Source organism: Cyprinus carpio, chromosome B25, assembly GCF_018340385.1.
Source record: "Cyprinus carpio isolate SPL01 chromosome B25, ASM1834038v1, whole genome shotgun sequence".
NCBI lineage: Eukaryota > Metazoa > Chordata > Actinopteri > Cypriniformes > Cyprinidae > Cyprinus > Cyprinus carpio.
In genome coordinates, this window is record NC_056621.1 from 12,516,378 (window position 1) to 12,534,268 (window position 17,891).

Below are 17,891 nucleotides of genomic sequence, written 5' to 3' on the forward strand. Positions count from 1 at the left end.
CTTCCCCTGAGACTGATTCACTAGAGAGCTGGTCCATGCTTGCTGAAAGAATGCACCTCATGGAATGCCGGTCTTTGTATCACTGTAATGTTCGAGCCAAGTATCATGAACAATACGAACTGTCACAGACTTGTTTGGATGTTACTTAGTTGCAGCTCTTTTGCCTTGAAACACTAAGCCTGAGGTGTAGTGAGCTGTAGGGAATTAGAGGGATAAGATAATGTAAAAGCAGCAATGAGCACTCATGATTTCCCATTTCTTTTCTATATACAAACCTGACGTCAGAGGCATTCATTTACCATATGTCGGAAAATAAACCAAATCCTATTGTTTCTGCTCTTGTGATTGCCAGGAAAACTGTGACATTTCATTCACTGATGCCGGCAATCCGTAAAAATAAAAGCCTGCTGATTTTAAGGTTAAAAATTATGAAATCATATATAAAGTAAATATTAGCATTTTATTTTTAAGTTTACTATAACAAAATTGTATTTAATACTCCCTTTTTATTTTAAAATATAATAGTATTATCACACTATTATTTTGTTTATTATTTTATTTATCTAAATAAAGTGCAATAATATTATCACTATTATTTATTTATTTTTTATAGTTATATTTAATGGATCACACCATGTGCAGTGTGAGGACCAAACCAAATCTCCAGGTTCTCCTATGAGAACCAGGCTAAAAAACTTATGTGCACTCGTGTGTGTGTGTGTGTGTGTGTGTATATATATATATGTTGTAAACATAAGTACTGTTTAGTTATCTAACATGATTAGAAGCGCTTTTGCAGATTTATTTTCAACCATGCCTTTAATGTTTACAACTAATGCTCACTATTTTGTGACTTTTTTTCTTAAGACTGTTGTGCTACGGTTAATGTGAGAATGAGAAAACCTGCTTTGCTGCTTCTGTCAGCAGGCTATAACTTCTCTTGAGTTTCCTGAAAGATTTTGTCATGCAAACACAGTCAACTACCTTCATCACAACAGAAATGTTTGCAGCCATGTTGTTGTGCAGATCAAAGCACAACAACATTTGCATTCATACACATATAAGAAAGACTCTGTTTTGTATTCCAATGAGCATGGAGTGTTTTGACACAGACTCATCTGGTGGTTTTGGATCATAAATCTGATAGCACTGAAATAAAGAGGACACTGTTTATACAAAACGCCTCCTCAAGCAACAGCACCAGTTTATGTCCGTTGCCATGCTAACGCTTTGGTAAACGGCAACAGTGTGGAAAGATTAACAGTTGTGTGAAGTGGGTTCACCGGGCACTGGGTGAAATGCTTAGAGATCCACCAGCAGCTCATTTCTTGCAGTGGCTAAATGGTGTAATATTGAGAGAAAACTACTGTAATTTGAGGTTATTTATGTGATATCACATTTGTATTTTTGCAGAAATGCAACGGTTACAATAATTTACATCAGGTTTTAAATGCTAGTTAATGGTTTGGTACAGAATAGTCCAGATAAATGGTTGCCTAAAATGTCCCGTGAGCAAATAATTTATTTAATTTTTTTTCACAGAGGAAAGGGCCATCTTTTCTATGAATTGTTTATGGAAAACTAACTTCTTTAAACGACTTCTTGGTCATGTTTTCGGCATCTGAGGAGAATCCTGCATCATGTGGAAGGAGTTTCCCAACCTCACCTCTCTCCCAGACAGCATGGGAGGGTTCATTTGCTCTCTAATGGCAATATATTGAGCAAGCCATGCTTTACCCAATTTCATTAGCTAATCTTGCTCTTTCTCTCTTTTCTTCCCTCCCTATTTCTGTATGTTTCTCTCTTTAGTTGCTGCAGTCTAAACTGAAGACACACATGGGCCTTTCACACCACTTCTGGAAAATTCCTCTCCCCTCCGTCTTTGCTTTAGGGAGGATAGAGTCATTTAGCTCCCACTTATATCTGTGTGCCTGGTCTCACGTAGGTTATACGCCCTGTGGGCGTCTGTGGACTGAGGGTTGTGCCAGGGCAGGGCTTTTTAAAATGAGATTCTTCCCTACACAGTTACTGTATATCACCGCTTAAATAGTTAAATTTTTCAGTTTTTTTTAAATAAGTCTTTTATGTGCCCCTAAGCTACATTTATCTCATCAAAATGCAATAAAACAGTAATTTCATGAAGTATTGTTACAATTTAAAACAACTGTTTTCTTTTTTAAAGATTTAAAGTGTAATTTATTCCTGTGATGCAAAGCTCAATTTTCAGCATCAATACTCCAGTCTTCAGTGTCACATGATTCAGAAATCAGTCTAATATGCTGATTTGCTGCTCAAGAAACATTATTATATTATTATCAAAGTTGAAAACAGTTGTGCTGTTCAGTATTTTTTGGGAGACCATGATACTTGATGAATATCATGTTGAATATATGAATATAAAGATCAGCTTTTATTTTAAATAAAAAATCTTGTAACATGTGTCTTTACAGTAACTTTAATGTGTTTTTGCTGGATAAAAGTATTAAAGCATTCAAAAAATCCTTGCATGAAATACTTAGATTCAAATAAAAAAATTGCATTTGGTTATGAGACTTTGTATGGATAAAAATATAAATTAAATTGGCCTCAAATAGTATTTAGATACTTTTTGCTTTTGTTAAACACAAGAATGTTTTAATTGTCCCCATGATGAATGTCAGTAGGGTTCAAAACAATGTTGGTCCTAATAATTGGCATTTATTGCATGAATTCAAGCATGAATAAATGATGCCAGAGTTTTCATTTTGCATGAACTATTCCTTTAAACTTCAGGTTTTTCTCCCACATAACCCAAGATTCCTCTTGGCCTCCAGAGTTCAGTCAAAGCTGGTTATCTTTCAAACAGACATATCAATGGCCAAGACCCCATTTTCTGCCAAACATTTGGGGTCTTTCCATGCAATAAATTTAGCAACTCACAATGAACTCCAAGGAGACAGGGGAGGAATGACATATTTGTGAATTCCCAAGTGTCCCTCAGCACTGCTTCCACTGTATAATGATCGCGGTTAGCTGCTTCAGACACACCTCTGTGTTCTGTTCACAGCTCATCTGTTTGGGAAAAATTTATGTGTGTTTTATAAGAGAAACCGAATGAGTGAGAAAATGTGGGAGGCTGAAAAGATAGCGACACGCCCTGATAAAACTTTTTTTAATATCTTCCAGATGAAATCCCTATGCTGGTGCTTGGTTTGGAAACAACCTCTGATTCATGTCAATGTATCCAGCTGGTGCGTGCCCTGTTGTTTTCATGTCATGTGTATGCATTTCCAAAATTCCACCAGAACCTGGCCCTCTTAAATAAACAGTCAGCTGACAAGAGAAATACTGTATGTCGGTCATAAATAAAATAAAATAAAATAAATAATTGCATAAAAAATAAATCAATTTTAAACATTCTGAACCTTTTTTGTTAAAAAAAAAGAGAGAGAGAGAGAAAAGTAAGTAAAATAATTTAAAAGATGTATACAAGCTGTAATATATGATCATGTTTGTGTAAAAGCTGTAGCTAGGAAATGGGAGTATGCAAGGTATCTTTTCCAGAACAATGTGCCATGCTTGGGCAACAGCTTCATGTACTGTATAATGCACTTAAAGTGACTCACTGTGTTTTTCTCTATAGGCCGCTCCTATTCCCCTCAGGTGCAGTCTTCTAATATACATATTTAATGCAAATAATCTTGCTATGCGGAGCACCAGTATCTTTTTTACATTTGTTTACAATGTAAAAACCATTGACAGTGTGTTTAAAAAGTGAGTGTGTTTACATGCTGATGTTGATGCCCTTCAGTATTTTCTTAGGACTGGGTAAAAATATATATATATATTGATTTCTCTATTTTAATCGATTCCCATTTTTACAAAATTATATTGATTCTTAAATTCCAGCAATTGATCTATCCTGTTTTCAGTTAATCATTGTAGAACGCTTCCCATTCAATAAATTTCAATAATCTTTGTTACTTCTAATATGAAACAAAGGGCCAGATTTACTACACCGCAAACCGTTTTTTGGTTTTGAAATAGTAGCCTGTCAGGATTTAAGATGCGCAGTGAAGAATTAGCGCTGAAAATGCGTGGACAGTTATTTTTATTATTAAATATGAATATGCATATGAATATGCTATTTTAGGAATTTCCCTTTCAAACACTAAATTTATGGGAGGGGAGTATTAAAATGAATCACGCAATGCGATTTACTAACATTTGTACTCATCAAATCACTGGTATTTGCGCCATTATTTAACAACACCCCCCAAAAAACATGTCTTAAAACAGGCTATAATTTGCGCTGCTCTTGGTACATTGCTCTGGTCATTATGGAAATGATCCGGCTGCGTCTATGTTCTTTAATGTGCGCATTGTCAATAAATCACATGTAGAATTTTCCCTTACCATCTGCGCTTTTATGGAATTGCGCTCTAATGCTAATTTGCCCTGTTTAGGGGCTAAATCTGGCTCAAAGTCTCAGATTTCAAACTCTGTCCATTTTATTACAAAATTCAAACAATAAATGCCATTTTGGTGCTATTTTGTTGAGTAGCAGATCGCTGTAGCACCTCAGTTCAAGAGAAGCGGCAGCGCGAAGTGCGCGTAAACTGATCATCTCCTCCACTTTAACCAGTTACAGAATGAAATAAACATGAATGGACATCAGAAGGTAGGCCTATGTTAAAAGAAAAAGAACAACTTACTGAAATCTGCATTGTACTGTCAAATCGATTTGTGAAATTTGAGTCAATGCCCAACCTTTTTTCTTTTTCTTGCAAGCACAAAGTCACAGTATTTGGAGTTTTTTTAGTCCCACACTGAAATATGTATAATATTGTAAAATGCAAAATGCAGTTATAAGCCTATTATGAGATTAAGGCATAATAGGCCTAAGGCTACATTCTCGAAACATGACTTTATTCTTGTAATGTTACAAATTTATTCTTAGCTCAATCATAAATTTCAGGCACAGAACTGTGATCGGATAATGCTGTAAAAAAAAAACGCCATTTTGAGAATTATTACACATAAAAAGTGGTTTGGAATTGAAATCAGGAATACTTAGCCCGTGGCCAACATATGGGTTGGATTTTGGGAATGAAACAGTGTTGCTTTTGAAATCTGAGCATCTTTGCAAAAACTAATCCCACCATGGTTATAAACAAAATACAAAAACATGCATTTGTTGACAACTAGAAACTGTAACCAACCACATTGTGCATTCACACAGTCATGATGTAATCTAAAGACTATGGCCCCATTGTAAATGGACAGTTTACCAAAAAATGAAAACTGTCATCATTTACTCAACCTCAAGCTGTTCCTAACCTATATGAGTTTCTCTCTTATGTAATGTCTCAATGGAAAACTGTTATTTTTGTATGTGCTTTTTTTTTTAATTGATATTAATGTGATTTGGTTTACAACGTTTTACAAATGTGGCATAAGGGTGAGTAAATGATGACAGATTTTTCATTTTTGGGTGAACTATCCATTTAATGCTTTTGATTTTTATGACCACTCATAAGAAAATAAATTTGGGAACTTGTAATACAAAATATGGCAGCTGTAGGAATGGGATCCCTACCTTTCAGTTACAACAGTGACTCAAAAAACAAAGTGTTTTTTTTTTTTTTTCTTTTTTTTTTTTTTTTTTTTTGGTTATTTGAAGAATTTATGATACATTTACATGTATACGATACAATTTTACATTTTATAATATAATCGTTGGTCTTTTCTCATTCAGGTAGATGCCTCCCGTCAACATCAAGTTAAAGAAGATTAATGACACCTCTTACGTCTGCTATGCCTCATTGAAACATCCCTCAACCATCTTCCCATCTGCTGTTTTACCTGATAAACACATTGTGTGAGAAGCATAGATGAGCTGCGTCAATAGTCGGAAGCTCGCGGCCAGAGCCACATGGTAAAAGTAGACATCTCTCAAAGGAATCGTTTTCACATCTCCTGTCCAAAAAGAGTAGCAGTCGTTTCCTCAAGCTGCTGAGAGCTGGAGGACAATGCGAGCCAGAAGATGAGGGTGTGTCTAAGGCCTCAGGGGGAAGATTTATGCTCTCTGTCCCATTTGTATGGGCCTCCACTGGCAGGAGGTGTTCCCCACACAGCCGACCCACGTGGCGAGCAGGGATGTCCTCGGATAATTTTAGCCAGCTGACGTCGCTCTGTGTTCCTACCTTACATCTGTTCCTCCTTTTGTTCCTGATGTCTGCCATCAACTGTATCGCTTTATAGTCTCCCAACTTTAATGTCAAACACATGTGCTTCTGCAAGGAACAAAGTCGTTTGATAGAAACTCATTAGAACCAGACCACAAGTCTCTGCTTTCCTCAAGCACAAAGTTTTGGACCCCACTGACTTTCATTTTATGGGCAAAATTAAAGAAAGAAAGTCAGGTTTGGAATGACATGACCTTTGAATTATCACTTTAACGACATTTTTTCCCCACTAATTTTACCCTACCTGATCTTTTCCCAGAATCTCATGATCTCAAAAGGTAGGTTTATTTCTGCACGTGGCGGATCAGGGAATCTCACAGAGAGCTTACACTCATCACAACTCCAACACATCCTGCTTGGAGTCCGTTGCAGGAAAGAGTGGGTCACCGCAGCATTATGTAATGGGCTCTTTGCTGTCATGGCAACGCTGTGGGAACTGGAACTGTGTATTTGTGTGGCGGGAGGCTGCGGGGTGTGTTGACAGAACGTTCCTCACATTGGGTTCCTTAATGGGCCTGGCTATGAACACTCAGTCAGGGAGTTCCCTCTCTGCCACAATTTGGATTTGGAGTTCTAAGTGGGTTTGTATTACTACATTTTTGGTCACATCCATTCATTTTTCCACAGGATCTACAAGTTTGGTACAATACTCTGCCTGGAAAAGTGATGTATTCTGAAAGAATATCAGGTCAGATCAGTTCAACAAAGGTTACAAAACTTGGGCTATAGAAGCAAAATGTGTATGTACATTTAGATTTGATAATTTAGCAGACACTTTTATCCAAAGCGACTTACAAATGAGGACAATAGAAGCAAACAAACCAAAAAAAGAGCAACAATATGTAAGTGTTGTGACAGGTCCCGGTTAGTCTACACAATATACATAGTAAGATTTTATATATATAAAATAACCCAGTTGTGTTAGAGGAAAAGTTTATATATATATATATATATATATATATATATATATATATATATATATATATATATATATATATAAAACCTAAATTTAACATTTTATAAATGTGTAATAGAAATAGTGTTGGAGGTTCATTTTTTTGATGGTTAAGTTTTTTTATAGTTTTAAGAATTGAAAAGAACAGTATTTATATGTTTTTTTTGTTTGTTTTTTTTTACCTCTGATTCACGCAATGTCTGAACTGTTAGAACTCTTGTGAACGAGCTTCACAGCAGCCTGCATCATTTTTTTCTTGCTTTATGGTGGATCGCAGACTTATAAGTGCATCTCTCAAATAGACCATTAACACTCTATCTACAATCTCAATCAGGAGTGCCAGTCGCGTTCACAAGAGTTCTAACAGTTCGGACGTTGTGTGAATCAGGTAAAAAAAAAAAAAAAAAAAAAAAAAAAAAAAAATTGATATAAATACTGTTCAGTTTATTGCACAGACCGATTGTTTTGTGTCTTTACACATCGATGTATGGTCAAGTGCCGAAGGGTTTAATTTGGGATTTTTCCGTGCATGTTTTTTTTTTTTCTCTAATAGATTCGGTTACGATTGCCAAGCATTGTACGACTGAGAGACTGCAACGGTTGAATTTAAAAATCATGATTTGTATTCTACTGAAGAAACAAAATCACCTACTGTACATCTTGGATGCCCTGGGGGTAAGCAGATAAACAACAAATTTTCATTTTTGGCTGAACTATCCCTTTAACAAACAAAAAATAAAATAAAAAAATAAACAAATATTACAGATACATAAAATGAAAATTAAAAAGTGTGTGTGTGTATGCTTTTTCAATGTCATAATGCTAAAACAAATTTTTATACAATAAATTTTATTAAGTTTTATTAAAAGCATGTCACCATTAGAGTAATGTTTAATAACAGTTTAAAAAAACACATATAGTTTTTTATTTATTACTATTAAAAGGGTTGTCAATAAAAAATAATCTTGTGATTGCTTAAGATAACAGATGAAAACAGTAATAATAATGTCAAATTTGGTAAATGTTTAAAATTGATTTTGTTTTTTGTGTTTATTTATTTTGCATATTTTATTATCCTCGACAACCCTAAGAAGTACATTTTGTAAAATAATAAAAAATATTGTCTGTTTTTCAAAGGACTCCCCAGGTTCCCTTGACCTAGTTTGATTTTGTATTTTGTATTAACTGTATCAATTATGACACTTATGTTATTCATCCAGAATTAAGCTGTACACTGCAACGCATCCGGGTTCCTATTTATGGTACAGTTTTGGTCAAGGGTAAGTTCCTTTAATCTTTGTCATCCGCATACAACCTTGAAGTGAAATGGCAGCATGTATTTGAGCAGAGCCCTCTGTATCATTTGTGAGAGACAGGAATGTTGTGTTATGAGGTGAGTATGACTCACTGAACTTAAATGAGGGATACAAAATGAAACACATTTTCCCTTGTGGTTTGTAGTATGTTTGCATTAGAAATGATGGATGTAAAGACTGAACTTGAAGAACAGTTAAGGCTCGTCACATATCAGACAGTGTGTTTATAATGGCTTGTATCTGGTGCTAATGAGACCAGAGGTCTGATAAGGGAAGTATCCACCGGGTGAGCCCCTCCCTGATAAAGAAGGTACTGTCTGCATCTCTCTGAATCACCAGACCCTCTGTTTGTGTGTTTTTTATTGTATCCAGGCAAAGGCAGTCTGAAGTTTCCATCCTTCAGCTCGGAGCAGCACTTTCCTGAACTCCGGCCAGGAAAATGTGTGTCGGCTTGGCAGCTTGACTGTGGGAAGACTATGGGCAAAAACTGGTGGAGTTTTGCAGCAAAGGGCTTTATATAGCCTTACAGCTCCTCGGGACTCCCTCTTTGGTGCAGACAGAGTGATAGAGACATCAATAGAGGGATACTATGCAGCAAGAGCTGCAATTACAGGAACATAATGAGTGGAAATGAGAGATGTCAGAGTTTAAACAGAAAATGGCTTGGTAAAATAAGTGTATTATGGTTTAAAATTACTCCACTGCGTGTAAACTTTAAAATAGACATTCTATAGAGTCTGAACCCCGGGACCAATGGTCTGTTACCTCCAGATAAAGCTTTAATTTCATGTTCAGCTGCACAAGGAAAACAAATGCTATTCCCCGGTCTCTGTTAATTACTGCCATCCCATTTCAGGAAGAAGTTTATCCCCCTCCTCTTTGTTTTCTCTGTTATCTACTGTACATGACTTCCTATATGAGCACTGAGGCAGGCCGGTCCACTCACAGAGACTCCTGCATCAGGTTCGGAGAGAGAGACAGAGACCCTTACATTATGAATGAGAATGAGATACAATATGCTTTTATTCTGTCATTATAGTAAAGAAATTATTAAAATATTGTACAAGGAATATTTGCTTTTTTAGTTGACATTGTATGCACAATATTATAATGTTATAGGTATAAACCTATTTAATTTTTTATGTTATATGTTAAATGCTAGGACTGTCATTTAAAAAAATTATTGTCATAAAATATTTATTTTATTAAGTTGACATTGTATCTTCAGTTTTCTAATAATTTTAGACGTATAAAAAATAAAATAGATTTAGTTTTTTATTTGTTACTGTTAAATGCTCGGATTATTGTCATAAAACATTTACATAATTAAGTTGACATTGTTTCTCCAGTTTTATAATAATTATAATAATTAAAATAGATTTAGATTCGTTTTTTTACTGTTAAGCTATTACTAGGGCTGTCATGAATATAATTGTCATTAATGTCGTGATTTCTGACAAGCAGAACAAACAGTAATAAGATATTTGTTACATATGTAAAAAAGTTATTATTATTGATAATAATATATGTAATACATTTTTAAGCATCTCCAGACCCAGTTTGAAGACCTCCTGCTATAGATGATTTGTACACAACTGCACTCTTTTTTATATATATATATATGGTTGAAACGTTTAACTCTGCTGAGCTGCTGATATGGACATGCTCCTGCCGTCACTGCAGAAAAAACCTGAGGACTGTGTGTTTATAATTCCATGGTTGAAAGTCCCTGCAGACCTTAATGTTTAGCTTGCAGAGTTCGCCATCAAGTTTAAGAGCTCTGGAGACATTTGGCTTAAATAAGACTACAATGAACTCGCTATAGTCCATTAATTTCAGTCCATTAATTCTTTGAATATATGAAAATATGTAGTTTTGAATATCCACATTATCTGGTTAATTATATTCCTTTATCAGTCTGAACAGGACACACACAGTTTAACCCTTTAACAGTATTTAGTGTGAAATGCCTGTGTCATCTTTTTAATTGAAGTTAATTTTTATAACACGTTTCGGTTAATTGGGTGCACTGAAAGGTATTTTTAGTCTTCATAAGAAGGCAGCCCAAGGCATGTGCTTCCTTGCCTTTGTTCAAGCGGATATGATTTTCCAGTAACTTAAGACACAGCAGTGCCATTTTAACCACCATTTTTATATTGTAATATTAATTTATAATATTTAATATTTAATTTGAATTATTTAATTTATAATTAAATTATTTAATACTATAATAATTATAATAATTATAATTTTATATTATAATAATATAAATATATAATTTTTAATAATATATACACTTTCATTTTTATTGTTCGTTCAGTTTTTAATTAAACAGAAATTCATCTTTGACACTGACAATGCCCCTTAATTAAAAAGAGAGAGAGAGTTGTTTTATTTAAGAAAGCGGCTATTTGCACTAATTGTAAATAGCAATAGATGCTATTTACACTAAGGCTGATGACACATGGTGCAACTTTTTGAGCAATGTTGCTTGGGCACTTTTTCATTGAGAATGGGTAACAAATTTCTGGATATAAAAATCTGGATATTTTAGATCGGTCGTGGACCCTGTGTCTCACCTGGTTGTCCATTGATGGCAACATTTCCCAAAGTCACCCAGTGTATCATCAGCCTAAGTGTATAATAGATGCTATTTACACTAAGTGAAAATGGCATATTTTCTTAGCAATAAATGCTATTTACACTAAGTGAAAATGGCATATTTTCTTAGCAATAAATGCTATTTACACTAAGTGCAAATAGTAATATTTTCTTAGCGATATGCTATTTACACTTAGTGCAAATACACTTAAAACAAATAGCAGGATTTTCTGCTATTTATACTACTTAAAGGGTTAGTTCACCAAAAAATTAGCCTGTGATTTATTCACCCTTGCTGCGTTCCTAGGTGTATCCTAGGTGACTTTCTTCTTTCAGATGAATCCAATCAAAGTTATATCAAAAATTGTCCTGGCTCTTCCAAGCGTTATCATTGCAGTGGGCAGGTGTTTTTGTTCAACAGTCCAAAAGACATCAAATAAAGCACGTACATCCATAATTAAACATTTATTCACGACCCGGAGCCATCTGAGGCACGTTTTATTATGGATGCGCGCACTTTATTTGACATGTTTTAAACTGTTGAACAGAAACACCCACCCACTGCAATGATAGAGCTTGGAATAGCCAGGACAATTTTTAATATAACTCCGATTAAATCTGTCTGAAAGAAGAAAGTCATATACACTTAGGAAGCCTCGAGGGTGAGTAAATCTCAGGCTAATTTTTATTTTTGGTTGAACTAACCCTTTAATGCAAATAGTGTGTATTATCTGCACCTCAGTATTGTAGTACAGTACATAATAAAACAGTATGCAGTAATAACGTATTGAGTGTAAATTATAATTTTAATTCAAATTATTAAATGGATGCCACCTTATTGGGACAAATAATCCCTCCCTACACCTACCCTAACCCTACGCGATACTTTATTTTCAACTTTTCGATTATTTCCTTAATTTTTATTGAAAGTATTTTTTTATTTTTTTTTTGATGTGATATGAAATTTAAAAAGGGAGATAAAAAAAGTTTTGCAAAAGGCGGATTCAACCCTGGGTCGATCACGTCAAAAATGTCTTTGACATGCACTTTACACTGGAACTGTTATTATACTTTTGTCTTTTGTAATTTTGTCTAGCCCAATCACACAGTTAATGTAAATAGCCTCTGCCAACAAGGTGGTCTATTTGCACTAAGTGTACATACACGCTCTGTTTATGTAATGTGTCCAAATTACAAGAAAAGTAACATTAAATCAAATAACTGCTGTAAACCATTTATTTTCATCACAGTAGCACAAAGTGTACTTAAAATTATTATAAAAGATGCAACTTGTGAAATTCTAAAATGCTTTGTGTTTTAGCCATATAAAAAGAGACAATTGGCTGGACCAACCTGAATACCCTTACCAAAAAGTAGTATACTTCAAGTTTATTTTATTAAGTATACTTAAGTAAAGTTCAAGTATATTTTGACTTTTTGTAAGTATAAGTCAAGTATACTTAATTGTCAAAAGTACATAAAGCCCATTTCTGAGAAGTACATAAAAAGTAAACTAAAAGTATACTTTCCTTTTTTTAAAAGTAGACAAACCATACTCTCTTATTATAAAAAGTAGACAAACCATACTGTGTTTTTAGTTTCTTAGCATTATTTAATGCTATGATACGTCATTTATGACACCTTCTGGGTCAGATTTCTAAATATATGATTGAAAATGTGATTTTAACAAGTAGTATTTTAGCCCTTAATATTTCCCCATTTAATTAGATAGGTTGCATAACTAAAAATAGCGGCCTAGCATTACTAGGTTAAATGACTTAGCATTAGCATGGCCTTTGGAATACATTCAAAGACATACGCTAGCTTGAGAACAAATTGCCAACTATGAAACCTTTTTCAAACCTAGATAATCAGCTTTAGCAAGCCAAAAGTAGTCTTAAGAAGATCACACTCCTCAAAATCTCCTGATGGAAAGTCAGCTTCCTCATGACCACGCCCTTTTGTCTCCACATTGTTTGTGCTAATATTGGGATAGCGAAGAGCAATGATCTCTCACACATCTGTTTTCAAATACTCATTACACCATCAGTCAAGAGAGCAGGGTAAGCGCTGCTCTCATTATTGTGTGTTCATGACTGGAGCTTCCTTTGAACTCCCTGGGACACTCCACCCACCCGCGCACACTCACTTAATCCAGGTCGCATTCATACCGCGGGAAGTGTGTGGTCCGATAGCCGCGTGTATGGTTTCACACACTGTTTTTCCATGAAAAGACAAAGGTTTGATGACACTGAGCTTGGAATTCAGCCTGCAGGGTTCACAATGTCAGAGAGCGCAGTGAAGGCCGTACAGTGTACTTAGCTTAGTTTTCCTTATGTACTAATGTCTGTAATGATATACTGATGGATTTAGAGTACAAACTTTCATGTAGACTGCAGAAATGAGACAATTAACCTCTCATCAGGATCCCAGAGTTGGTGTTTGTGGAACAAGATGGAAAGGAGGCAGCAGAGGACTAAAATAGCCTCAGCAGAACCATTTCAACACTGTAGTATAGAAGGAAAGAGAAGGAAAACTCTGTGCGAGCTGATAGTGTGGTCAGAAAGAACGAGGTATAATTAAAGACTAAATTTAACTTGGGAATTCCACTTTGGGGGAACCCTAGATGAGAGTTTGCCTGTTTGAGTACTTCAGAGCTCATTAGCAACATGCTAACAGCCCTCAACTCATGATGAAAATCGCTACAGAAAAAAACAAAACAAAAGGGCTTTTCTCTCTCTACTTGTGTTCTTTTCAGCCCAAACACTTTTGGCACAGGATCATGGTGAAGTATTCCTGTAAAAAAAAATGTTGCTGTTGCTAAGTGTGGGGTTTCCCTCGCTAACATGTTTTTTTATCTCATTCAGGTAGCGCATTCAATAGTAGTCCTCATATTCCAGTGTAAACAAGTCTGGAAAACTACTAGGGCAGTGGCGGTTGACATCATGTTTGCTTTGGACCGAATGGCTACACTCCAGCATCCATCAGGTGAACGTTTTTTTAGTGTCACCTGGTTCAAATGTCTCTTACTTCCACATAGCTAACTGACAAAAACTGTAATGCTTGAATAACATAATTTGATGTACTGGTAGCATGTAGCAAATGCATGTTTTAGGACTGTTTATGTTTAGTATTTTTATATACTAAAAACATTTTGCACTCCCTAATATGTATATAGTACATTATATATATATATATATATAGTGCTGTGAATTAATTTTTCATGCAGGGCCAGGTAGGTTTGGACTTTTTGATGTTTGATGATCTGAATCTTTTAAGTGTGTCAAATAATGGCAAAAATTATTTTATTAATTTTTAAGAGTGTAGGTTTGGATGGATGTTAAATCTAGTGAACCAAAAGGACCTATTAAGTAAAAGTAGTTTCTGATAAATGCTTTTGGCTCTAAAAAGACAAACAGTGAACCGTTCCGGCACATTGAGTGCTTATCACTCTCTTTTGTTTGTTGCAATCAGTGCCTTTTTAGAAATGGTGCAATGTAGACCAGTGGAAGTGGAAATAAGTTCATGAGGGCAGAGTTGAAACCAGGACACTTTCATTCAGCATTGGTGAATTAGCTTGTAAATTAATATATATGCAAGATACTTATACATACTTACTATTCAGAGCTGATTACTTACAAATTGTAATCCATTACTGATTACACATTACATGAAGAAAACTGTAGCTATAGTTACGTAATCTAGGTTGCTCATTTTAGGTATTGTATTCTGATTACTTTTTAGATTACTTTTTTATCTATTTTTTTTAAACTTACCATTGAATGTGCCATTTTGATATATAAAAAGCAAAGAGAAAGAAAATACATTAAATTTTTTATATCAACATCATAAAATGCATTAAACATTACATTAAACCAGGGTTTCCCAAACTAGGCTTAATTTTAGAACTGCAGTGGGTTTGCGAGTCGATAAAAACACATCATTAATTAAACACTAAAATAGAAATATTTAATTTGTTTGCCTGCATGCCAATGTGACCATTAAGCAACACTGAACTGTAAATATGCGAATGTGTTGTTAAATTATTGAAATATTTACTTCCTCGGATATATTTCAAGAAAATATTTTATGTCAAAGTGGTTTTGGCTGACAAAAACATTTGGGAATCCATTTAAAAGAAGAATTAGGGAGAATCAGTGTGAATAATATGTAATCCATAAGAAGTAACTGTAATCTGATTATGAGCATTATAAAATGTTATATACTCTAATTACAAGTACTTGATTTTTGGAATCTGATTACGTAATCCAGATTACATATAATCAGTAGTAACCAACTCTGGTTGTTATTATATGAATAAGTATACACTGTATATATTTAAGATGACATTTAATAAAGGAAGGGTTTTATTTATTTGTATTTATATTTATTTATTTATATTTAAAGGGGTTAGTGTGCAATTAATTTAACTGTGCAAGATTTAAATTACTTTTAAATATGGTGCCATATTGGAATTGTCATGTGACCTGATATCAGCCGAGCCACATCCTGTGTTTGAGATGCATATTCAGACATAATTCTCATTCTGGACTAATTTTTTTCCATACTGTACAGTAAGAAAATATGTATATTCAGACACGAGGTAACAATATGGAAATCGACATTGAGGACACACCTTGAGAAAAAAAAACATGAAATGATCACAATTAAAAAGAATGTTCACAAGAATTTTTTTTTTAATTTTTGCTTTTACATTTTAAAATAAGAAATACATATTAATATTTAACATTAAAATAGATTAAATAAACTCCAAACATGATAAAGTGATAAATAACTAATGTGATTTCTTAAAATTGTGAGTCCAGTGTATTAAGACATTGTCTTGCACTGTTTTCACGAGGTGAAAAATTTTTACTGCAAAGTATGAATCATCTAAAAGCTTAAAACTTTGAATTGATACCATGTTTATCACTAGGGCAGCTTATAAACTTAATAGACGTGCATGAAGCAAGATCATTGGCTAGCATTTCCAGACTTGGCTCAAAATAAAGGGAAAAAGCACACCTGAAGCTGTTGAGTAACAGCACCGGTATGCAGGATCTGAAACACTCCTCTACCTGATCTAAACTATGCTGGAAAATGGTTTGAGGGGTCTGTCATGTGATGGAGATGAATATCCCACCGTGTGTGACTGGGTAACTGTGTCAGAACTGGAGGACTGAAGCTTGTTCATGCAGCACCACGGCAAAAGCTGCTCTATAGTTAGTACAAATGGAAAAACGTATTGATCTCTTCCCGCAAAGCGCATATACTTCATTGACTTACACAGCCTCGGGCTCTGGGCGGATCCCTGATGTGTTCTCCACACCTTCAACTTCACAAACACCAAGCAACGTGGGTACAGATGAAGAAATTGGTTGTTTTTGACAGGTTTATTGTACTTGGAGAAGTTACAAAGCACTAAATTTGATCTGTATAGACAAAGGTTCATGCTGGCAGAGAGCATGAAGGCTAATGTATTCTCTCTAGTCTACTTTCATTTCCTCAAGTTGATTTAAGTTCGGCCTTTATAAGCAGTCAGTGGGAAAACAAAGGCCGCTTTTATGTCTAAAAGAGTTATGCAGTGTTAAAGCAAAGACTTTCATCAGTGCTATGATGTAAAGCGTGTGCCGTTTCTGAACTTTTGTTTCCTTCTACTGAAGACTTTAACTGAAATCTTCTGTTTTGATTTGCCAATTCCCTGCCAGTGAGCTCTTGTTAGTTCTTTACGCCAGAACAAAACAGCAGTCTAGTACAAGAAAGGAAAAGTGACCTCAGTTAAGCATATACTCATGACCACCAAAACTCTGCTTACTCTACAAGTAATAGCCAGGAGTGTTTTTTTCTGTAATATTCACACTAAACCTTTGTACCAAGCAATTGTACTCTACTGCTTGTGAAAGTGTGCCTCCCAGACTTGCAGGCTGGTGACAATAGAGAAGGATTGCTTTAGGCAGATTCTCACGATTACTGCATGTCATGGTTTATAATGATGTGCCGGTATTCACAGAGCTGAGAGCTTTAGCAGATGAGGTGACTGTCAGGAAGTCCCGTCTGATATCATTGTGCTCATGTCATTGTTTTTCTGCAGGTAGAATTAGATCACAGACAGGACCATGTAATGTGACCTTTGGTTAATTCATCAAGAATCTCCGGCACTGTTTGTGCTGTAGGATGAAGAGTTTTCCTTACACCCTGAGTATACAGTATGTGAGTGTGCACATCTTAATTATTATTTTATATATTTATCTATTTTTAAATGTCATAACATTTTTTGGAGAGTTGCACCACAAGACATGTTACTGTTTGAACTAACATTGCCTTGTTATTAAAACATCAAACTATGTGATATTTTAAGAGTTTATTGAATATGAAAAGTAGTCATGAGGATCTACAGTGGGCTCGCAATGATATTTCCTGTTTTATTTACTTTTTCATTTTACCCTACATGTTGGGTGCACCACATGACTTAGATTTGGTTAAACTAAGTTTTTCTTTTTAATAATGTAATTATTTAAATTAGTCTTTTCCACTATGATATAAGGGTAGTTGTATCACCTTCACATTCTTGATTTATGCTCCCCACAAAAATTAAATGTATATATATATATAATAAAAAGGCTATATTTGTATTTGTGTCAAGAATATGTTAATGAAATGAAAAGTAGTAATCATGGGAGTACTTGTGTTTTAACAGCTTTGCTTGTTTTTCTAGCAATAGCTAATTACCAGAGCTAATCATTTTCAGTTTTGTGTGATATTGCTCAACCAAATGCAGTCTTACAAAGGCAG